We start from the raw sequence: 25,787 nt of genomic DNA on the forward strand, positions 1-25,787 counted from the left end.
CGACCACTCTCGCGCGGGCTTGCAGAGCTGGGATCTCCACTTTTCGGGGACTCTTGCCTCTGCTCTGAGATGCTACCGAGAGGATTCAGGCCAGGGGGTTGTTCTCTGAGGCAGGATTCCTCCTCACAGGGCTCCCTCCTTCCAACTTCGTAACCCCTCCTTACCCCAAAGTTAACCGGGCCATCTTCACCCAGAACCCCAATCTCCCTCTTAGAAGTCCCTGTCCCTAGAAACTAGGTCACCCACACACTTCCGTAAACGCACACCAGCAGAGCCGCAGGGGACCACAAACGGCACCGCTGCAGAGACACCACGACGCCGCACAAGCACAACCGCGTCATAGCAACGCTGGGTCCGCACACACCTCAGAGGCGTTTCCACGGACACCCGGGCGCGCTTCTCTGGCAGTCGCAGGCTCACGTCCCGGACGGGAGAAGTGAAGGGTCCGCAGGCCGGCACCAGGCTCCCTCCCGGCGGGGCTGCCGTGCGAACTCGCCGCACCCCCCACCCAAGTCTTGTCGCACCCCGGAACTCGCTCCCCGTCCTCGGAACTCCGGGAACCGGCTCGTGCAGCCCGGAGCGTGCGCCCGGCCTCCCAGCAGCGGCGCGGATCCTCCGGCCACGCGGCAGGTGACGCGCAACCGGCTGGCCCTTCCCGGCCCCGCCAGGCCCCACCCACCTGAGGCGTCCCGCGCTGCAGCTCGGCCAAGCTCCGGGACACCCGACCCGCCCCCTAGTCCCTCCCACAAGGCTCCTCTGTCACTCTCCGACCACCTTCACAGACGGGAGAGTCCCCGGAGCAGCAGCGGAAGGGAGAAGATCCAGAGTCCCCGGGTAAATATGGCGGGAGTGGCCGGAGCCGCACATGCGCAGCTGGAAGCCGGAACAGCCCGTCCCAGTCCCGTTCTGATGACCTCAATGGAGGCCAAAACTTCATTTCCCAGAGGGCAGAATGAGCGGAGCGGCACATGCGCAGAAGAAGCAAGAAGGACGTTTTCCAGCCCCGCCCTTGGGACGTCGTTGGACTGGGCGACCTCATTTCCCGCAGATACTCCGGCCTTTCTTTAGGAACCAAAAGAGAAGATTTTGTTTCTTTTCCCAGCAGGGAGTCCTGTTGATGTTGGAGACGCAGGTTCTTGGATTTCTCCGACGAAGAATCCCGTCGGGAACCCACAATAACTCCACGTCCACACGGCGGAGTCACCTTCCCATTCAAAGTTAATTGCAAAGGGAAAGTTGCTGCAGGAGTGTGCGCGTCAAGAGCGCTGTGGTTTTTCTGGAAGACCGATTATATCTTGATTTCTGTGAGAGAAAGGGTCTCTATCTTAATTAGGGGAGAAATATTCAAGGAAAGGGGGAGGAAGAGGGTGTTCTGGTGCTTCCTGCTGTGCAGGCTCTTTGCGTCCTTGCATGCACAGTGAGGGGCTGTGAAGGAAAAGCTCGTGCACAGGGCTCAGTGTTCCCTTAAGTTTGCCCTTTTCGGTCTAGCGCCACGTGTGGAAGATATATCCTCGGTTATTTGTACATAGGTTTGTTTCTTTTTGGTGCGCAGGGGTTGTGGTCTTCCTGATTTTGTTTCCTGTTTGGGGGAAGGGTGGTTAAGCTGCTGTTAGCAGGTGTTAGCTCGTTGTGGGTTCATTAACTGCTAAACCCGGAGGTGGCTAATGTTTACTTAGCCTGACTATTCATGGGGCAGCCTCCCTGGGGCATGTCCCTCTTCTGTCCTGCCTCACTGTTACCAGGAGACCAGGACCTGATGGATCGGGACTGATCTGTGTCCTAGTGACAGCGACGTGGCATTCTCATTTTTCATTCAATCTTGGTTTGACAACCTGGGACATTGTGGGAATGTGGGCCAATTAGTCAATGATATTAATAAGTAAGTTTACGTTTTTTAGTTCTCACATAGGTATAGCTGTTATAGAGTCCACGTCTATTTTTCTTGAGATGCATTTTAAAGTATGAAAAAATCATGTCTGTATTTTACATTAAATTTGTTAGCAAAAAATGAACAAGGTAACTCTCTTGCAAGCCATTAAAAGATGGCTTTTTCTGTTTCTTAGTCTAATTTATGAGTTTGGATGGATTGTATTCCACAGTTGGGAAAACTGGTCTAGTATGTATCATGAAATAAAATACAAAGATCATAGGGTAGATATACTCCATAATCCTTGTGCCAATTTATACTGGCAATGTAAATATTTGCCCAGAAACAGCCAGATCCCATCAATCCATCTATGTATATATCAATCAAATCTTAATAGTTATCTCTTATTAGGGTTGTGTGTTTCTGTGTGTGCGCGTGTGTGTGTGTGATGGACTTGAACTTTGCTTTTTCATCACCAGTTTGTGCAGCAAACTAGGCAAGGAGATCTGTACTAGGATATCTCAAAGTTTCTGTTACACTGAATTTTCTCTTCAAATAGGGAAATGCCAGGCTTGAGTCTTTGGGATTCATGTGGACTTGAGTGCTAGAATGTGAACAGGGGGAAGGAAGGGTGGAGATTGCACGTCACTATCCTTGCAGAGTGATGGAGATGCAAAAGATTACCCAGAGCTCATGTATTCAGAGCAATGAAAAGCCCGAAGGGACTGCACCCAGGGAAAACTCCTTCAAGAGATGAGAGCCAGGCACAGCCCCAAGTCAGGTTTTGCTTTAGTTTTTATTGTAAGGACAAGAAAGTTACAGAAGAAAAACAGGTGGTTGATCAGTCATAGTGAAAACATAAACAAACTGTCTACATGACAGTCTTCATTAAAGCAAGTGTAACTTAAAATAGTTCAAGCAATTTACCATCAAAAGGAGTTATAAAACTAAGCTATGTGATGTACAAAAATAAATAAGGAGCCAATAACCATAGTGCTTAGCTCTCCAAGAAACTCAAAGAAACAGCTTAGGGTGAGATGTGGAATGTCCCCCAAGCACTAACTAGCAGAATATCCTTGAAGATTTTAGCTCACATACTTTCCCATCATTTAGGTTTAGCTGCACTAAGGGCAAATGCCCCCAGAGCAATCACTTTTTGCTGTGCTTCAATTCTCTTATCTACATCAAAGGTTTTAGTCCTGTGAAAGTTTTCTGGTCTTTTCCAATCTTAGCACTTCTACATGTTTTCCTAAAGAGTTGGGCTGTGGCCCCCTAAGCTAGAGGCTCTGGCTTCCTAAATTAAGGACTTTAGTCCTCTACACTACGGGACTTTGGTCCTTCTAAGATACAGGCTTTGGGTTAAACTAAGGACTTTGGTCCTCTACACTACAGGCTAAACTAAGGACTTTGGTCCTCTGCACTATAGGACTTTGGTCCTTCTAAACTACAGGCTTTGGCCCTGTGAAATACATGTGTTTTATTTCTGTCTCATTAATGTCAGTATCCTCCACAATTGGGGCTGGGTGGATGGGGCCTGTGAGAGATTGAACTCTTGCCCAAGACCTATCCCTGTTTCTCCCTTTTCCTGATGTATGTCCTGCCCAGTTCATATTCCTGTTTTTTCTCTGATTCTAAAATTGTCTCCCAGTGGCTCTGTTCTGCAGATCCAGGGAACTTAGCATACATATCCCCAGAGCCTTCTCATCTCAGACTTTAGAAGCTTTAGGCCCCCTTCCTTGAAATCCTAGATCCCATGCCTCTTTAAACTCCATATGATAATTTAAAATTTAAAATTTATATGATATCTTGGGTTCCTTAAATACAGGATAATTGCCAGAGATTGGGGGGGGGTGGGGGGGGGGGGGGATCAGTGCCTGATATTTCATCCTCTAGGTATGGTTCAACATTCTTTCTTCTTGTGGGTCTCAGTCTTCTATTCATAAAAATGGAGACAGTAATACACATGTAGATTGCAGCCCTCACCCTGATCTCACTTCTAATACTATAAGAAGTTCTAAGAATGCAATTCCCTTACTCCCCATATTAAGGTAAAGTCCTCAGAACCAAGGAGAGGTAGCTCAGGGATGATATCTACATGTTTCCATATTAGCCATATATTGTAGTTTTCAGTGTTGAAGTTTACACTCCCATCCCCCACCCCTTTTTTCACATCTTGGATCCAAACCCTTGACCTTGGTATTATGAGCACCACGTTCCACTGGGTGAATGAACTGGCCATCCCCTCAAGTTTACACTTCTGTTTTTAAACTTCTTTCCAGGTATCATACTTTTGATTCTATTGTAACTACAATTGTTTGCTCAAGTTCATATTTGTATTCCTTTACTTTTGTGCTCAGTTGACCAAGAAAATATCCACCCTTTTCCCCATTTAAAGTTTAAGGTGGATCTCCTGCAAACCAAAAAGAGAATATGACAAGGGGGCAAAGAGAGTGTGCCCAAGGGTCTACTTCCTCCTCTCTTTATTCACTGCAGGGCTCTTCCCTGTTGAGACATGGTCAAATCAACACAACAGGTTATGTCCACAGCCAAACCAATACAGTATCTACCATTCTCTTGAAACTGCAACTCTGCGAGAGAGGGAACATTTCAATCCTGATTTTAAAGATGAAGAAATGGCACTCAGAAAATTTGAATAATTTGCACAGAACACAAATTTCAACAAGCAAAGCTGAGACTCAATCTGCCTGGGTAAAATGATCTCACGTTCTTCCAGTCTACATCACAACCACACATCTGTGTGCTACTGCCACCCCATAACCCTCAAAAATTCAGGTCAATGGACCTTTGCAGGACAAAAATGGAATGAGAGAAGCAGGTGGATTTGAGTGAATGAGGTCACAGTGCCAGTGGGCTGGGGTGGTGCAGTGGTGTTATAACAGTTATCCTGGTCTCTTGAGCTGCTGCCCAGCACACTGCACTCTCCAGCCACTCAGGAAGTGTTGTTTGAAAAACAAAAACAAATCTGAGGCCCAAGTGACTGCTGTTTTGACTGGAGGCTTATCATGATTTTTGAGGGAGTCGTCCATAACTGGGAATCTCCCTCTACCTTCAGAGTCTGTTTCCTGATCACAGACAGCATCCTTCGTGGTGTCTTTGTAGCACGATGATGTGATGGGAGCCCAGATGCAGGTAGATACTGTTAAGCCAGCTGGGGAGAGAGGCAAAGGGCAGCTGAGCAATTGGCCCAGCTCTTCATGGACTCGTTGGTGGAAGAGATGAAAAATGACTCCTTCCCACCAACCCAACCAGTCTGGTCGTTATCCTGTCTTATCTTTCCCCATCACGGGTACTGTGCTGCACATTTCCAATGCCACAGAGTCTTTGGGGTGGGTGACTGGGAGAAGATGGCCTAGCTCAGGACCTAGCATGGAAGGTGCCCAGGTCAAGGTTCCTGAAGGAGTTTCAGCTAAAATATTTTTCAGAATTCCCAGGAAGTTTGATGTGAATTCTGAAAGAGAGGTAACATGCCTATTTCTGGTTCTGGGGTATCATTTGTGTGCTCAAATAAGTCTTCACAAATTTTCCTTAGAGCATAGGGTTCTCAAAATGTGGTCCTCAGACCATCAGCACCAGCTGGAACTGCAAATGATGGGCCTGCCTGAGACTCACTGCATCAAATTCTGGGAGTGGGGCCCACAATCTGTTTTAACAAGCTCTGTATGTGCCTCTGATGCAGGCTAGAATTGGGAATCCCTTTGGCTATAGAGAGCCCACTTCATTATCTCTAATTAGGGGAAGCCCAGACAAGCTGGGCTGTGATTCTTGCAGATTATGTACCCAGTGATCAAAATATGGCAACAGCACACCAAGGGTAAACATCATCATAATATAATGGAATTGCTCAATAAATCACCATTACTTTAAGTTACCTTATGAAGCAGTAGACATTTCTCTAAATAAGATGTACAAATCTTTATATACCATATACAAATGGTATAGAAAAAGTGCTCAACATGACTAATTCTTTGGAAAATGCAAGTTAAAACCACAATAACATATAGCCTCACACCTGTTAGAATGGTTATCATTAAAAAGACAAAAGATAACAAGTGTTGGTGAGGATGTGGAGAAAAAGAAACCCTGTACAATGTTCATGAGAATATACATTAGTAGAGCCATTAAAAAAAACAGTGTGGTGGTTTCTCAAAAAATTAAAATTAGACCTGCCACATGATCCAGATATCCCTGTACTGTGCATATATCCAAAGGATATGAATTAGTCTGTTGAAAAGATGTCTGAATTTACATATTCATTTTTTAAAATATATTCAATATTTGTTTGTCAATTAAATATTCAAAAAAACACTAAGGGTAATTTAATTAACATGAGAGTTAAAGAAAACAGCATTGTGAAGCATTTAGTCCAATACTTGGCACATAATAGTTGCTCAGTAAATGGTCCTATTATTATTATAAAAATTCTTAAGATATATTATTCTAAATCTAATATTCCTTTGTTTTTTTTAAAGCTTCAACATGAGTTTTATTTATTTATTTATTTTTTATTTTGCTGATATACAAAGTGGTTGATTATTGTGGTCCAAACCTTCCTCCCTCCTCCCTATCCCCCCTCCCTCCCAACAATATCCTTTCTGTTTGCTTGTCATATCAAGTTCAAGGAATTGCAATTGTTATGTCTTTTCCCCGCCGCCCCCACCCCCAGTTTTTTGGTTTTGTGTGTGTGTGTGTGAATTTATTTATTTATTTTTAGCTCCCACCAGTAAGTCAGAACATGTGGTATTTCTCTTTCTGTGCCTGACTTGTTTCACTTAATATAATTCTCTCTAGGTCCATCCATGTCATTGCAAGTGGCAGTATTTCATTCTTTTTTATAGCTGAGTAGTATTCCACTGTGTAGATATACCACATTTTCCGTATCCACTCATCTGATGATGGACATTTGGGCTGGATCCAACTCTTGGCTATTGTAAATAGAGCTGCAATAAACATTGGAGTACAGGTATTACTTTGGCATGATGATTTCCATTCCTCTGGGTATGTTCCCAGCAGTGGGATAGCTGGGTCATATGGTAAATCTATCTGCAATTGTTTGAGGAACCTCCATACCATTTTCCATAGAGGCTGCACCATTTTGCAGTCCTAACAACAATGTATGAGAGTTCCTTTTTCTCCGCAACCTCGCCAGCATTTATCGTTCAGAGTCTTTTGGATTTTAGCCATCCTAACTGGGGTGAGATGGTATCTCAGTGTGGTTTTGATTTGCATTTCCCAAATGCTGGAGTGATGTTGAGCATTTTTTCATGTCTGTTGGCCATTCATATATCTTCCTTTGAGAAATAACTATTCAGCTCTTCTGCCCATTTTGGGGAGCTTGTTTTTTTCTTGTAAAGTTGTTTGAGTTCCTTGTATATTCTGGATATTAATCCTTAGTCAGATGTATATTTTGCAAATATTTTCCCCCACCCTGTTGGTTGTCTTTTAACTCTGTTGATTGTTTCTTTTGCTGTGCAGAAGCTTTTTAGTTTGATATAATCCCATTTCTTTATTTTTCCTCTGGTTGCCTGTGCTTTTGGGTTCGTATTCATGAAGTCTGTGTCCAGTCCTACTTCCTGAAGTGTCTCTCCTATGTTTTCTTTAAGAAGTTTTATTGTTTCAGGATGTATATTTAATTCTTTAATCCATTTTGAGTTGACTTCAGTGTATGGTGAAAGGTATGGGTCTAGTTTCATTCTCCTGCACATTGATATCCAGTTCTCCCAGCACCATTTGCTGAAGAGGCAGTCTCTTCCCCAGTGTATAGGCTTGGTGCCTTTGTCAGAGATCAGATGGCTGTAGGTGTGTGGGTTGATTTCTGGATTCTCTATTCTATTCCATTGATCAGTGTGTCTGTTACATATTCATTATAATATTATTCACAATAGCCAGGATGAGAAATCAACCTAAGTGTAAATCAATGAACTCACAAAGAAAATTTGTTATATATGTATACACAATGAAATACTCTTCTGCCTCATAATGGAAGAAAAAACAGTCATATGTGATAACGTGGATGCATCTGGAGTATATTATGTTAAGTGAAATAAGCCAGACACAGAAAGACAAATACCACATGATCTCACCTATATTTGGAATCTAAAGAAGCTGAACTCATAAAAACAGAAAGTAAAATGGTGGGTACCAGAGGCTGTGTGTGGGGGGAGAATTGGAGAGATGTTTGTCAAAGGACACAAAATTTCAGTTAGACAGGAGCAATAAGTTCAAGATAATTATTGTAGATCATTGTGAGTATAGTTAATAATAATATATTGTATACATAAGAGAAGATTTAAGGCATATAAAAAGCAAACAGCAAAATGATGGAAGTTCCTCTTTATCAGTAATTACTCTAAATATAAGTGAATTAAACTCTCCAATCAAAAGACAGAAATTGGCAGAAACAATAGAAAGACATAACCTAACTATGTGCTTTCTTCAAGAGACTTACACCCAAAGATGCACATAGATTGAAGGTGAAAAAATAAGAAAAATATATTCCGTGAAATTAGTAAGCAAATAGATCGGGGTGGTTATAATATCAGAAAAAATAGACTTAGGGCCGGCCCGGTGGCGCACTGGATAGTGCGCCGCTTGGGAAGCGCGGCGGCGCTCCCGTCCGAGGGTTCGGATCCCACATACAGACCCGCTCCCGCTCACTGGCTGAGCGAGGCGCGGGAGCAACACCAAGGCTTGCGATCCCGTTGCCGGTCCCCGGTCCGGTATGGGGGCAACACTGAGGGTTGTGATCCGTTGCCGGACACGGAAAAAAAAAAAAAAAGAAAGAAAAAATAGACTTAAAAAAGCTTACCAGAAAAAAGGAAAGACATTATATATTAAAGATTCAAGTAGCAAAAAGCATAGAAATATTTATGTATTCACTAACAGATCATCCAAATATATGAAGCAAAAATTAACAGAATTGAAGGGAGAAATAATTCAATAGTAATAGTTGGAGACGTTAATACCCCACTCTCAGTAATGAATAGAATAACCAGAGAGACAATAAATAAGAAAACACAGGACTTGAGCAACACAGTAATCTAACCAGAACTAACAGACATATTCAGGATACTCTACCCAACAAAATAAAGTGCATATTCTTGCCAAGTGGACATGGGACATTCTCTAGTATAGACCATAGTTTAGACCAGAATTGAAGTGTCAATAGATGTTAAACGGTAGATCTTCTCTGGCCATAATGGGAAGAAGTTATAAATCAAGAATAGAAAAAAAACCAGAAAATTCACGTTTGTAGAAATTAAACAATGCATTATTGAACTCGATAAGTCAATGAAATCACAAGGGAAATTAGGAGGTACATAGAGTTGAATGGAAATGAAAAGACGATATACCAGAACTTATGGGACACAGCAAAAGCAGTGCCAAGGGAGAAATTTATAGCAATGAATGCTTCAATTACAAAAGAAGAAAGATCTCAAGTCCAAAACCTAACTTTACAAAATAAAAAACTGGGGGATAAAAAAGAGCAAACCAAAGGTAGCAGAGAAAAAAGAAAATAATTAAGATTAGAGCAGAGATAATGTAAAAAAATAGAAAAACAAGAGAAAATCAACATAACAAAACAGTGGTTCTTCAAGAAGGGTAACAAAATTTACAAACCTTTAGCTACACTAAGAAAATAATACAGAAGACTCAAAATACTAAAATCAGATATGAAAGTGGGGACGTTACTACCGATTCCACAGAAATAAACAGGATTATAAGAGCATGCTATGAACAATTTTACACCAACAAATTGGACAATCTAGATTTAAAAAGGCAAATTCCTAGATACACAATGCCTTCCAAGACTGAATCACAAAGAAACAGAAAATCTGATAGTATCATAACTATTAGGAGAGCCAATCAATAATTAAAAACTTTACATGCACACAATAAGCCTTGGCATGATGACTTTACTGCTGAATTCTATCAGACAATTAAAGAACTAACAACAGGGCTTGCTAGTTACCTTGGCTGGTTGGAGCATGGTACTAATAACACCAAAGTGCAGGGTTCAAATCCTGCCCCAGCCAGCTGCCAAAAATCAAGTAAAAATTAAAACAAAAAAAGGGAAATATAACAATCCTTTCCACACCCTTCCAAAAACTTTCAGAAATGAGAACACTTTCCAGCCATGCCCCAGCCTCCACCAATGACAGCACCCAGCCCAGTAACAACCAATAGGCCACTGCCAATGTGCCAGAGCTCCCGATCTGGGGGCAATGGGGAGCCAAGAGCCTTGGCCATGCCCCCTGACATCAGCAGCCAGCCCAGTGATGACCACTGAATGGCTGCAAGAAGTGCCCCAGACTCCAGAGCTGGGACAGTTGGGGTACCGAGGCTCTCACCCATGCTCCAGACATCCACAACCAGCCCAGCGATGACCACTTAGCCACTACTGGAAACAACTTGGGCTCCCAAGGCAGGGTGGTGGGGAGCCAAGGGCTTAACTTAAGCCACACTCCCTTTACATCTGCAACCAGCCCAGTGATGACCACCAAGTGGCTACCGGAAACACCCCAGCCTTCAAGGTGGGGTGCTGGGAGGCTGAGGGCTTCAGCTGTACCCCCTGACATCTGCAACTAGCCCTGCAATGACCGAGCTGCCACTGGAATCCCCTAGGATTCCCTTACCAATATGAGGGGTGTGCCATGAGCTTTGACCATGCTCCCCCTCCTTCCTCCTCCCTCACCCTATTTCACTCCCCCTTCCCTTCTTCCCCTCCCCCCAACTGCTCTGCTACATCTTAGAATGTAAAAAAAGTAATAATATCAATACATTAATAAATTTTAAAAATGAGAACACTTTCAAACTCCCTCCATGAGGCCAGCCCTACCTTGATGCCAAAGGTATGCAGAGACACTAGAAGAAAAGAAAACCAGAGAGCAATACCCCAGATGAAAACTGATGCAAAAATTCTTAAGAAAATATTAGTAAATCAAATTCAGAAGCATATTAAAATGATTATACACCAAAACCGAGTGAGGTTCATTCCTGGAATGCAAGGATATTTCAACATAAAATCAAACAATGCAACACACCGCATTAACAGAATAAAAGAAAAAGACACAAATTATTATCTAAACAAACCCACAGAATTGACAAAATTCCACACACTTTTATAATAAAAGCACACAACAAAAGAGGAATACAAAGAAAGTAACTCAACATAATAAAAACCATATATGAAAACTACACAGCAAACATCATATTCAAGGGTGAAAGACAAAGTTTTCTTCTTTAAGATAAGGAGCCAAATAAGGATGCACATTTTGCCACTTCTATTCAACATAATATTGGAAGTTCTAGTCAGAGCAACTAGGTGATAAAAAGAATTAAATAGCTTCAAAATTGGAGAAAATAAAAATTATCTCTGTTAACTGATGTTATAATCTTGTATACAGAAAACCCTAAATATTTCACACACACAACAAACTGCTAGAACCAAAAGACAAATTCAGCAAAGTAGTGGGATACAAAACACAGAGATATTAATTATGTTTCTATACATTAATAAGAAGCAAACTGAACAAAAAATTAAGAAAACAATTTTATTTTAATAGCATCAAAAAGAATGGAATACTTAGGATATGACTTAATCTAGGAAGTGAAAATTCTAATTGCATTTTTTGATAAAATTAAAATTTTTATTTTGAAATTTATATGGAATCTGCAGAAACCCTGAATAGTCAAAAAATCTTGGAAGATGGGGCCGGCCCAGTGGCGCACTGGATAAGTGCGCCGCTTGGGAAGCGCAGCGGCGCTCCCGCCCGAGGGTTCGGATTCCACATACAGACCGGTTCCCGCTCACTGGCTGAGCGAGGCGCGGGAGCAACACCGAGGGTTGCGATCCCGTTGCCGGTCCCCGGTCCGGTACAGGGGCAACACTGAGGGTTGTGATCTGTTGCCGGACACGGAAAAAGACAAAAAGACAAAAAAAAAAAAAAATCTTGGAAGAGAACACAGTTGGGAGACTGATTTCTGTGGTCATATAGAAAAAATATATTAACATTTGTTAAAAAATAAAGTAAGAAATATTTTAGTCAAGACTTTTGAAATATGAGCCAATTCTATTGCAATAGGTAAGAGAGATTGAGTGCCACTCCTAATACAACAGGAACAAGTGAAAATTTACAGCCGGTGGCAATGCGAGGGGGTCAGTGGCTAGAAAATTACTAAGAGAGTGTATCAAGAGTGGGGAGATTCTTGTTAAACTGACTTAAGAGGATTTTTGCTAAAAGCAGGCTAAGTTTGAGGCTTAGTTGAGAAGAGGGCTCAGAGGAGCCTGTCTAAAGTCTGCTCAAGTTAGGAGTCTTGTTACACTTTTGATTGACATTACCTAATTGCCCTCCAAAAAGAATGAATTTGTTTACAGCCATTAAAAACTGTGCATAAGGGCTGGCCTGGTGGCGCACTGGAGAGTGCACCGCTTGGGAGCGCGGCGGTGCTCCCGCCGAGGGTTCGGATCCCATGTGGTGACCGGTTCCTGCTCACTGGCTGAGCGTGGCGCAGGCGCAACACTGAGGGTTGCGTCCCGTTGCCGGTCAGTAAAAAAGACAAAAAGGAAAAAAAAAACTGTGCATAAAATTTTAAGAATCTACAGGTTTCAAGTTAACCTTTTCTTAACCTTGTATTGTTCTCACCTGAAATTTTATAAGAATATGTTAGTGTTCATGAACTTTGCACTAAAATTTCAGTAATTCACATATGTGTAAGATCAAGAAGCAAAAGGTGAAACACCAATACGCCCTTTCCCCAATTATTTCCCCGTCTTGAAATAACTGCTGCCAGTTTGGTGAAGACTAGCAGACCTTTTCCTAAAATGCATTTTGCATAGTGCTTTAAGTTTTCTTGTTTATTCAACTAGCACGTGAAAAAATTCTCCATCTTCAACTTTGTAAACAACACAATATTAGCGGATTAAACTTCTCTGACACCTTATGGACCTAAACCTCCCTTCTTTCTCCATAGCAAACCACCATGAACAGTCTGGAATATCTGTTTCTTGATCTATTTGTAAAAATTAAACCTAATAATGAGAAGGGAATGTTTATGTGATTTTTTAAAAAATCAGTTTGAATTATGGAAAATTTTATACACATATTGAGGTGGAAAGGATAGTGTCGTGAACCCAATTTACTCTTCGCTTTCATCTGAAAACTATTGCCATTTAGATATATTTGGTTCAAGTATTTTCTTTTTTTCTAATAATACCTTTTTAAACAAGCCCAAGGTTTTCTGATTTTTTTTTTTTTTTTGTCTTTTTCCGTGTCCAGCAACGGATTGCAACCCTCAGTGTTGCCCCCGCACCTCGCTCAGCCAGTGAGCGGGAACCGGTCTGTATGTGGGATCCGAACCCTCGGGCGGGAGCGCCGCCGCGCTTCCCAAGCGGCGCACTATCCAGTGCGCCACCGGGCCGGCCCAAGGTTTTCTGATTTTCACTCCAAATACTTCAACATAGCTCTCTGAAAATGAAGAACATTTTCCTTTACAACCCTATCCCCAAATTACATCTACCAAGAGAACAATGATTGCACAAAATTATTTAATACCCAGAATATATTTATGTTTCCCTAAATAACCTGCAACTGACTCTTTCAGTTTGTTTGGGCAATGATTTTCCTGCATACTATTATTAACAGACCTGGCAGTGAGCTGCACCTCTGTGTTTATTCTCCACTGCATGTCTCATGCTAGTCATAGGCAAGACACAGAGTGGGAGAGCAGGTGATACCTTTTTAATGAGCCAACTAATATCTTGTCAACAAACAGTCCAGGGTACAAAACAGTCTGAATAGTGTGAGCCCCTGTTGTTAACTTTTTATTTTATTATTATTTTTAAGTGTATTTTAATTGACACATAATAACTGTACAGATTTGTAGGGTACAGTGTGGTGTTGCAATACATGTATACAATGTAGAATATTCAAATTAAGATAATTGGCATATTTTCAAATAATCTGAAATTCACATAAAAATCGCAGAAATAGCACCCAGAATTCTTATACAGCTGTCACCAGATTTTTACTTGCTAACATTTCTTTTTTTTTTTTTTTTTCCTTTTTTTTGTCTTTTTTCGTGTCCGGCAACAGACCGCAACCCTCAGTGTCGCGCCCGTACCGGACAGGGACCGGCAACGGGATCACAAACCTCGGTGCCGCGCCCGCCCCTCGCCCAGCCAGTGAGCGGGAACCGGTCTGTATGTGGGATCCGAACCCTCGGCGGGAGCGCCGCCACACTCCCAACCGGCGCACTGTAGCAGTGCGCCACCGGGCCGGCCCTACTTGCTAACATTTCTGAGCTTAAGAATGAGTTACAGACACGATTCTCCATTATTACTTTGGTGTGATGTTCTGAAGTACAAAGGTACTCTCCTATGCTATAACCACACACAGCAATTAAAAGCAAGAGAATAACAATGGCAGATATTAGCATCTGATCAAATTGTTCCTGGATCTCTGCATGCACCTTAAAAATACAAATCCTGGGGCCGGCCCGGTGGCACACTCGGTAGAGTGCGGTGCTTGGGAGCGCGGTGGCCTCCCGCCGAGGGTTCGGATCCCATATAGAGACCGGTCTGCTCACTGGTTGAGCGTGGTGCGGGCACAACACTGAGGGTTGCGATCCCGTTACCGGTCACAAAAAAAGACAAAAAGGAAAAAAAAAATACAAATCCTGTCTACAGGTTTATCAGCTAGGAAGGCATCCTCTACAACCTTTTCTGTGCAACCTACACAGGGCTATAATTGATATCGTTTTTTTTTCAACTTCCTTTTCTCTCATACATATATCTCTTTTGAAGATCATGCTGTGTCACATAAATATACCAATAAATTAAAATAAAAATTGACTTTAATTAATTTAAATTTAGCTTAATTTTAATTGTTTCTTTCTTGTTTTAGAAATCTACTGCACAACTAAAGAAGAAAAACTTGTGAGATTTGCTAAACTTATTGAGCCCTGAGACATATGAGCATACAGCCTTAGTAACATCCCTCTCACCTCTATCAGGGATAATTGCAGGGGAAAAAAGGGAACATGTTCAAGTAGCAGTTTCTACACTGTTTGGCACCACCTGCAGATATAGATTACTCAAATGGTATTAATTGTACAATGTGACCCTTACTTTGTTTGTTGTTGCAATGTTCCTGGGATGTATGACACACAGAGCAATGCAGGACAAATCACTAACTCATGACATTTTAGTAAGCCAATGTAAATTATTAGCAACCAACTATGGAACTCCCCACTAACTTTTCCCATTCTCCATTTAAAAATAATTTGGGGCTGGCCTGGTGGCGCACTGGAGAGTGCACCACTTGGGAGTGCAGTGGCGCTCCCGCTGAGGGTTCGGATCCCATGTGGAGACCGGTTCCCGCTCACTGGCTGAGCGCGGTGCGGGCGCGACACCGAGGGTTGCAATCCCGTTACCGGTCAGTAAAAAAAGACAAAAAAAAAAAAAGGTAAAAATAATTTGTAACTGCTGTCAGATGAGACATATTTTCAGAGAAAGTTCAATCTGTGTCTTAAAGGTTGCAATCCTAAAATGTGGCCCAGATGCACTCTTTGTTCTATGTCTGTCTGTCTCATTTTCTTGCTTAGGTTCACATTTCTGATATAGGAGGCAGGAATCTGATTGCCTTCCAGACTAGACAGCAGTCCCTCTTTGACTATGTGCTTCATAGCAGCATATATTCATTGAGTTCTTAAGACTTCAGAGGTTCCTCTAGGTGCAAATAGGTGAATCCTTCTTAATTCCGACCTCCCCTTCACCCACCTTTTTTTGACTGAAGTCTAGAGTTTATTTTGGCAAAACAAAGAAAAGAACCATCAGTCCCAAAAAGCAAAGTACAGCAATTTCTGCAAGGGTACAAGTTTTCATTGGAAATTCTCAGGCTTCCACTGTGCTTAGACTAGTCAGCCCTCAAAGTGACTAGAGCAGAGCTGATGTCATCTGAAGTCCCCAAAGCAGGTCTGTTGTCATCTGGGGTCTCTGAAGCAGGCCTGGGTCCTTGTTTCCAGAGAGCCAGCTGGCAGGGTGAAGTGGGGTGAGGAATGCAGTCCCAAGCAGTCACGGCTGGTTTAGGTCTGCTGTGATGTATCCATGTAGTGACCTCAGCTACTTTGACTGCAGTAGAGGTAGCCAAGAAGACAGTAAAAGTTCCCCTCCACAGGGGTTTGAGGGGCTGTACATTCCATTCTTCTACCCAAACAGAGGTTCCTGGCTTGTAGCGGTGTACAGGGGGGTTAAGACTAACTGGGAGTAGTTCTCCTACCCACTGGTGAATGGCCTGCATGGTTTTTCCTAAGGCTAGGAGTTGTTGTTGCAAAGTCACATGTCCAACCTCCATCAGATCACCTTGAATAGCCTTGATGAGAGGGGGAGGCCTCCTGTACACGATTTCAAAGGGAGAGAAGCCTGTGCACTTGGTGGGGGTAGAGCAGATCTGGAATAAGACCATGGGGAGGACTTTGTTCCAGTGCAGGTGGGTTTCTTGGCAAAGCTTTCTGAGGCGAGTTTCTATAGTTCTGTTCATGCACTTGACCATTCCTGAACTTTGGGGTTGATAGGCAATATGTAGCTTCCAGGTAGTTTTTAAATTCCAGGCTAGCAGTTGAAGAATTTCAGCTACAAATGCTCGTCCATTATTGGATCCAATGACCAAAGGCAGTCCAAACGCTGGGATGATTTCTTGCAGGAGTATTTGGGCTACTTCATGAGCCTTCTTGGTTTGGGTAGGAAAGGCCTCAACCTACCGGGAATAGGTGCACAGCAAGAGCAATAGATACTTATAGCCTTGAGAACTGGGCACTTTGGTGAAGTCTGCTTCAAGGTATTCAAAAGGAGTTGCACCCATAGCCTGGATTCCTGCAGGGGCACTTGAGTGTGATTTGGGGTTGGCGTGGGCACACAGAACACATTGTGAGCAGATGGTCTGGACCAAACTGTTAAGCTGCGTGATATGGGAGTACTGGCCTAAAGTGGCTTTGGACACTGTTTGTCCATAATGGGGATCTTCATGGAACCGCTTAACTATCATTGGGACCAGTGCGTAGGGATAACAACCTGTCCCTCAAGGAGTTTCCACCATCCTTCCAGGAGAAGCATTCCATTTTCTGTTTTGAGCCAGGCTATCTCCTGGGGAGTGTAAGTTGGGGTCCAGCTGAGCAGAGACGTTGGAAGCGGGGGCGCTATTAATTTTTGTTGGTCTCCCAACATGGGATGCCTGCGGTGGCTAGCTCTGCTGCTTGATCCACCTTCTGGTTTCCTTTGGCTTGGGAGCTATTTCCCTTTTGCTGGCCCCTGCAGTATGACTGCCATTGTTTTTGGAACCCAGACTGCCTCCAAGAGTTCAAGGATCCCTTCTTGGTATTTTATGTTTTTGCCTGTTGTGATCAAGCCTCGTTCCTTGTATAAGGCTCCGTGGACATGGAGGGTGGTAAAGGCAAACTTGGAGTCTCTGTAAATGTTGACTTTACTTCCAGCTGCCAGCTGTAAAGCATGGGTTGAGGCAATGAACTCAGCTTTCTAGGCTGAAGTCCCTGCAGGCAGGGCTTTGGCTTCGATGGTGGAGTCAAGAGTTACCATGGCATGTCCTGCTTGGTGTGGGCCATTGACGACAGAGCTGTTCCCATCTGTGTAGTACAAAAAATCAGGGTCTGAGAGAGGCTGATCTTTGAGGTCTGGTTGGCTGGAGTACACATCCTCGAGCACTTCTATGCAATCATGATCTGTGGCTCCAGTCCTGAGTGGCAACAATGTAGCAGATTGAGGGTTTTAACTGTTTCCAGATGTATGTGAGGATTTCCATATGACATCCCTTGATATCCAGTTAGTTGGACGTTAGTGAGCCAGTAGTGCCTTTAGAGTCCAGCAAACTGAGGACAGCATGGGGCACCCACACAGTGGATTCTTGTCCCAGAGTTAGCTTGTCAGCTTTGGCTACCAGAAGTGTTGCGGCTGCTACTGCCCAGAGACGGGGTGGCCAGCCTTGGGCCACTGTGTCCAGCTGTTTTGAAAGATATGCCATCGGGCAGGACCAGGACCCCAGAAGCTGAGTTAGAACTCCCACCACAATGCCCTGTCTCTTGTGGAAATATAGAAAGAAGGGCTTTTCCAAGTCAGGCAGTCCCAGTCCTGGGGCACTCGTAAGTGCCCTTTTTATATCCATGAAGGACTTTTTTTGAGCTTTTTCTCAGATCAGGGGTTCATCCCCCCCCCCCCGCTTTGGTTGCTTCTTATAGGGATTTGGCCAACACTGAAAAGTTAGGGATCCAGATCCTGCAGAAGCCCACTGCCCGCAGGAACTCACAAACCTACCTTTTGGTGTTGGGGGTCAGGATGGAACAGACAGCCTGTTTGCACTCTGGTCCCAGTTGGCATTGTCCTGTCCTCAGGAGATGTAGAACCCCAAATATTTGACTTCTTCATAGCACATTTGGGCCTTTTTCTTAGACACCTTATATCCTTTTTCCCAAAGTAGGTTGAGGAGGAATCCAGTCCCTTCCATACATTCTGAAAAGTTAGGGATCCAGATCCTGCAGAAGCCCACTGCCCGCAGGAACTCACAAACCTACCTTTTGGTGTTGGGGGTCAGGATGGAACAGACAGCCTGTTTGCACTCTGGTCCCAGTTGGCATTGTCCTGTCCTCAGGAGATGTAGAACCCCAAATATTTGACTTCTTCATAGCACATTTGGGCCTTTTTCTTAGACACCTTATATCCTTTTTCCCAAAGTAGGTTGAGGAGGAATCCAGTCCCTTCCATACATTATTGTGGGTCCTTCCAATCAGCAACAGGTGATCAATGGATTGGAGCAGAGCACATCCACTTTGTTTGACTGGGAAAGCCTGTAGGTTGGAAGCCAGGCTTGTGCAGAAAATGACTGGGGAGTTCTTGAATCCCTGAGGCAACCAAGTCCAAGTCAATTGTCCTTGGGACTGTCCCACTGGAAGACAAAAATGGGTTGAGTCTGGGGAGCCAGTCTGATGCAGAAGAAGGTATCTTTAAGGTCCAGACAGGTGAAGTAAGTGGCCTCAGCAGGGATTAAACTCAGAAACATGTATGGGTTAGGAATGGCAGGGTGCAGGGTGAGGCTCCCAGAGGCCCGGGGGAAGGGATCCCAGTTGGTTCTAGTCACTTCCATATTGTTCAAGTCCAGCCAAGCTGATGGAATCTTTCTGGGCTGTCTTGGTAGCCAGTTTGCCTGGGTTGTGTCCTCCTCAGGAGGCTTGTCCCTTTCTCAGGGGCTGGAATGTGCCCTTAGCAGTGGCTGGGAGTTGGGGACACTCATTTTTCCAATGACCATCTTCATGACAGAAGGCACATTTGTTGGGTCTCAGAGGTGGTCTGGAACCAGCCGTGCTCTGTGGCTGTCCTCCGGCCAGCCTTTGGCCTCAACATCAGGGCCCTTTCAGAAGTCCTGACTTTTCAGCCAGAGCAGCAGCTAGCAGTGCAGCCTCCAGGTCCTGGTTGGTGAGCACCTTGGTTGCAATTGCTAGGAGTTGGGTAACATTCATGCCAGCAAACTCTTCCTGTTTTTGCAGCCTGTGACAAATATCCCCCTGTGCTTGTCCCACAAAAGCAACATTGACCATCCTTTAGTTTTCAGGCTGTTCTGGGTCAAAGGGCATGTAGAGGCAGAATGCCTCACAGAGCCTTTCATAAAACTGGCTGGGGATCTCATCTGGCTTCTGGTGGACTTCAGAGATCTTACTCATGTTGGTCAGCTTGTCTCCCTTCCTTTAGGCCTCCCGGGAGAGCCCCTTGGTATCACTCCAGCATCCGTAGGCCCTGATCTGTGTTGGGGTCCCACCATGGGTCCTCATCAGGGAAATGGGTCTGAGCATATACTTGGGCATTTACCGTCCTGGATGGGGCATTGTCTTAGAGTCATTTTAGAGCTGCCTGGATGGTACGGCGTTGCTCCTCTGTATTGAGAAGAGTTGTCAGGAGCTTCCTGCAGTCTGTCCATGTGGGCCGGTGAGTCTGGATGACGGACTGAACCAGATCAAACACGGCTTGGGGCTTCTCAGTACAGGGAGGCATATGGTGTTTCCAGTTCAGAAGATCCGTCATCGTGAACAGCTGATAGATGAAGGTGGGTTTCCTCCCTGTAGGTGACCATCCTGATCATAGTATAAGAGACCTCAAATCTCTTGGGCTGGCATCTGGAGAGCCATTCCTCATGGTGGCCCAGTTGAAAGCTGGGTCCAGCTTGGACCATATGGGGTCAGGACAGGTGGTGGTGGGGTCTCTGGAGAAGTGGGGGGTGAGGTTGTCTCATCTGATGGGCCAGGAGGAGACACTGGAGGCAGTGGCTGGGACTGTGGGAGCAGTGGGGTAATTGGCCCATCATGTAGGGAAGTGGCAGATCCTCCAGATCTGAGGACAGGATGGCCGGCTTGGGGGCTGCATGTAGTGGTTGCCTTTGGACAGGCATTTCTTGGGCCAGAAGAATTTGGCAGGGTTTTTCCATGCAGGCCTTTAACCAGGAGGGTGGAGAATGAACCAAGTCTTCCCAAAAATCAATATGGGGATTTTGATCAGGGTTGTCCTGAGGGACATTTCTACAGTGGCCAGTAATGAACCTTTTGACCTGATGGGTAAGGGAAAGGTCAAAGAACATTTCAGAGGGCCATCCTACACTGAAAGACAGCCAATCCACCTCACAGAATGCCCTGAGTTTATCAGGAGATAGTTAGACACTGTAGTCACCAGAAAAGCCCCTTTTAAAATTCTTCACATACAGGCAAGGGGAATTTGTTTGCTAGGTGTTCCTCCCATGTTTTCCACCCGTGATTGGTGTTGCAACAGATACTCTATTCCAATTGCTTCATCTCTCTCCAGCTGCTCACCTCGCAGTGGTATTTCAGGTGCCTCCTGGCTTTGGTGAGATGGTATCACCCCCCATCAGGACCTCTTGTGAGAGAATCACCCTTGACCTTATGAGGGTCACCATGGACCCATGGATCAAGACTCTGCACTCACTTCATTCCTCTCCAGCCACTCACCCTGCAGTGATATTTCAGGCACCTCTGGGCTTTGGTGAGACAGTATAACCCCCTCATCAGGACTCTCTTGTGAGAGTCACTTTTAGCCATATGAGGTTCCCTGTGGAACCATGGATCAGGACATCTCAGCCACACACTTTCATGCACATTCATTCACCACCTAAAAACTACTGAAATCCTGACCCGACTGGGGCATGTGGTTTCCTCCATAAAATGGAGTACCAAGACGTTACCCCCTTTGAGAGGCCCTTTGATCAGGGTCCCCTTATACTTGCACAGGAGTAGGAACCCAGTGGGACCTGGGTACTTACCTAGTCTTACGCAGAGTTCCTCTGCTCTGGTTCCTGTGCCACTTTGTGTTCCATTGAGCTCAGGGTTCGACCTCCATGTCCACCCGACAAGGTCTTTCCCACTCACAAGAACTCTCTGTTGGTGTCTGAGTGCAGTCAGCATCCTCAGGTTTCCTGGAGGCTGAGACCAAGAGACAAGGCAGGTAGTCAAGCTTCCATCTCCACCAGCCCAGAGGAGCCCCCAACAAATGTTACAGCATGTTACAGTGAACTTGCAAGGACAGGCAGGACGCCAAGGCTTGGATCAGGAAGCAGGGTTTACTGGTATGCCAGCATCAACTTAGTGGACTCACATCACAAAGGCTGAGCCCCAAATGCAGTGGGGCTGTTTCTTTTATATCATAGCATTTCCAGGTTTTTTGCAATGGGACAAGGGGGTGACCTCATATGGTGATGTCTTTCTATCAGGGGTGGACAGTCCTGTTTCAGTTAGCCATTACAGCAGGGCAGGCATGATAGCAGGGTGGAGCAAGGTACTGCTGGGTATGTATGATAACAGGGTGGGGGTCCTGGCTCAGTTAGCCATTGCCGCAGGGTGGGGAGCGTCTAGGCAAGTATGAGTGCCTCACTATGAACCTGGCCTAGAACAAAATGGTTTTTAAATGTAGCTCCTTGATGAGTAAGATTAATTTTATGTTGTTGGTTGTTAATGAAAAGAGCTTTATCTTCTGAGGTTTTACCTAGGTGAAGACCTGATATTTACAGGCAATAAAATGGTTAAAAGGGAAATAACTTGAAATGAGGGCTAGCTTTGTCTAATATCACAGTTTTCATAAGTAATCTAGGTACAATAATTAAAAATAAATAAATTACATAAAAATGAGATGTTTATAAATAAACTTTTTATGTAATTTAAAATCTTAATGTTGCATATGTTAAATTCAAATGGCAGATATTCATTATATGTGTTATTTCTAAATGAGATAAATTACTGATATGTGACAGATAATTCAAAATTGCTTGCTTCCTAAGTTTTCACTAAACATTAATGTTAGTAAGAATTAAATAGTCTAATTAATATATGTAATCCTGTACACAAAATGCACCAAAGAAAGATATGTTTTTGACTAAAAAAAATTGAGATGTAAAAAATGTTTTCTTTATTCAAAAAATAATTATTTTGTCTAAATTTAGAGGTTATTAAAGGTTGTTTCAAAAGCAAATTTAGGAACAAAATAAAAACAGTACAGAAAGAAATCAGTAAATAGAAAAGGGGGAAATGTGATGAAACTTATAGTTATAAAAATGTATTTTTTGTAGGGAAGGTTAAAAAGGAAAAAGAATAATTTTGTATAAGGAAAAATCTTGTGTAGTAAATTTTTCTTCTAATATAGAATGACCAGTTATTTAGGAAAGAGAAAGATCCAAACAAAATAGAAAGTTTAAATCATGTCATAGAAATATATGAGTAGGTCTCAAAGAATTTTTGAAGGGTAAATTTATAAAAAGGTATTTGTGTGTGAATAAGTTAAGTATAATTAGAAGGTTATTATTTTTGTCTTTCTAAAAATTTGGCTTTGATGTATAAAACACACTGATACAGAACTAAATTTCTCCCTTCCCCCCACCTTGTTAAAACAACAAGGTTTTCTTAAGGTATTGATTTCCTCTTCGTAAATTACAAGAGGTTTTAATTTTTATTTCTAAAGTCTGTGTCTTGAAAAGCCATCTTCTAAACTTCACACGGTCTCTATTTCTGCTGCATTTCTTCCTGAGATTCATTTAATCTCCCTGTTTTCAGGTTGAAGATGCTGTCTTCTTCATTTAAAATGGTGACTTTATTTTTTGAGGTAGAATTTTCCTCTGAAGCTTCTCAAATTCATATCTCAGAAGTTCAACTTTTGCCATTTATGTCTGCATGTAATTTACGTTCAATTCTCCCTTTTTCTGTTGCTGAGCAGGTCTTGGATGATAATTCTCTTTCTGCATCTCTTCAGTTCATATAATGACCTTCCCCTCCAGTCCTAACTCACTTGTTATCATGAGACACTGACATGCTCTGGCTTGAAGGCCTAAATAGACAATGTTTTATCATGTGATTTTGTATCTTGACTTTTCTTGAGGTGTCTAAATTGTTCCATGTAGCCAGGAAACTTGCCATATATTGCCCTGCTCAAAACACTGTTTTTCTGTTTACGTTTCCCTACAATATGGCATATTTTTTATAACCTTGAACCTTCTTCCTGTGTCTGATTAAATTCAAAATAACTTTTCACCAAGTTTGACTTGTTAAGATAATTTCCTGTGTTGTCTTTATTAGGTTTTTCATTGCTTGTGCTAGAGTGAGGAGGACTGAGTGAGCATCCCCATGTTGGGATCTAAAACTTCCTGGGCTGTGGGCAGTGGGGGTGGATTCTAAAAAGGACAGTTTTTTTTCTCTATTCTCTTTCTTCCCATTTCCTGACTTTCTTATCTTTCTTGCTGTTTTAGTCCGTTTTGTGTTGCTATAACAGAAATACCTGAAACTGGGTAATTTATAAAGGAAAGAGGTTTATTTGGCTTACGATTCTGGGACAGCTGCATCTGGTATGGACCTCAGGCTGCTTCTACTCATGGTGGAAAGTGGCAGGCAGCCGGCGAGTACAAGCAGGTCACATGGTGAGAGGAAGCAAGAGAGAGGGAGAAGGTGCCAGGGTCTTTTAAACAACCAGCTCTCGTGGGAACTAATAGAGTGAGAACTCACTCATTAATCCCCCCTCCCCCAGGGAGATCATTAATCCATTCATGAGGGATCAGCCCCCATGACTCAATCAGTTTCCAACACTGCCACATTGGGGATCAGATTTCCACATGAGTTTTGGAGGGGACAACACACCCAAACTCCATCATTATTCTAAGATCTTTCAGAATCAAATATTTTTATTAGTATCCAAAGACATGAAATTAAATATTGGTTTGACTTTTTTTCTGTTTTCTCCCCTCTTCCCTCTATTGCTATTTCTGATAGTTGTGTAAAACTGTCACCGCCCAGCAGGTTGCAAAGCTTGAGTGTAAGTAAAATCTAAAGCCTGCCTTTCTTTGGCATCCTAGCCTCAGTGATTTTTAAATCTGAGATTCCTGTATGATCAATGTAGAGATAAAAATGTATGTTTCTTTTCTAAAGTTAAATATCTGTTATTAGACTGTAGCCCTGTGGATTAATTTTGTATTTTTGTGGTCTATGTATACAATGGACTATACCCTAAATTCCTCTAGGCATCTCCAATCTAGCTTCTTTCCATAGAGTTACTAACAATGAAAATCCCCAAATTTTAATAAGCTAAAAGTAAATAAATTTAGTTTTAAAGTTTAGGAACTTTTTAAAGTTGCTACATTTTTATAAGCTAAAACTAAATAAATTTTAAGAGGCTAGTTTTGTGCCTGAAGTACGGGCCCTACAAAAGTTCACCAAACCATTCGATGTCATAGCCAGAAACATTCAACTGCAAAGCAGAACAGAAAAGGGAAAAGAAGAGAAAAGAAAAGCAAAAAATCTGTATGGACTGCTCCTTTCCAAGATACTAGACTTGGCCTGTAAGAAACCCATAAATCATTTTCCTAAAATATTTGAACTCTGGTATATATTTCCTATAATGTTTGAACTCTCCTTTGTGTAGAGAGTATAAAATAGAAGAACTTAAGCTAAGAAATGAAATGGAGTCAGTTATGCCAAGGAAACTGAAACTAGTAAACAACTTGTTTTGCACCAAGCTAATAAGCAGGTACCCTAAGACGTTGGTCAACAGACACCTCACTGAGAAACTAGACAGGTGGTACAGACAGGAGGTATAAAAAGGGTATAACACCCCAAGACTTTGCTCAGTTGAATGTGGATTATCTGTTTGAGAGCTACTCTTGTTCATGACTGTCTGATAGTGGCATCTGCCACCGAAGATCTGCCTGTACAGCCCTCAAATTGAGACTTCCTTGCACGATGCTGACCTTGCCAGTGAGACTGGACATCCAACCAGAACAACCGACCTCTGTACACATCAGCCAGTTCATTAACCCAGACTCTTGCATTCTATCTCCCTCTATATACCTTCACTTAATTGCATTCTTATTAGTATTTTAAACAATAAGTGAATGCAGTGGTGTACAGCTTGAGCCTGTGTGTTTGCAGCTCTGACTACCGAGTGAACTGGTTAGTACCTAGAGAACTGCTCCCTGTGCGAACCGTAGTAGCCTGTGGCTGATATTCACGATCCTTGCATTAACAAAAGTCTGACATTGTAGAAAGATACAAATGTGTTCAGCCTTGGATCCTTGTGACCTCCATGCACTCACAACACCCATTTGGTTGTTTGCTTCGGTAAAGTCTCTCTTTTGTGTTCAGGACTACAGATTGTTATTGTTAGCCTTGTGGCCATTTTGCTATATTCATTGCCCTTAAATTAATGATGTTTGTATTTCTAGATGTCTAAAGTCAACAAACAAACTAAAATCATGATAGCTTACTGGTTCAAAATGATTCAACATACCACAGATTCTTTGTCATGACTGACCTAACTGAGATCCCATTGCCTTATATTTTTGTGTTGCCAAATAATTTGGTT

Source organism: Galeopterus variegatus, unplaced genomic scaffold, assembly GCF_000696425.1.
Source record: "Galeopterus variegatus unplaced genomic scaffold, G_variegatus-3.0.2 Scaffold2375, whole genome shotgun sequence".
Classification (NCBI taxonomy): Eukaryota; Metazoa; Chordata; class Mammalia; order Dermoptera; family Cynocephalidae; genus Galeopterus; species Galeopterus variegatus.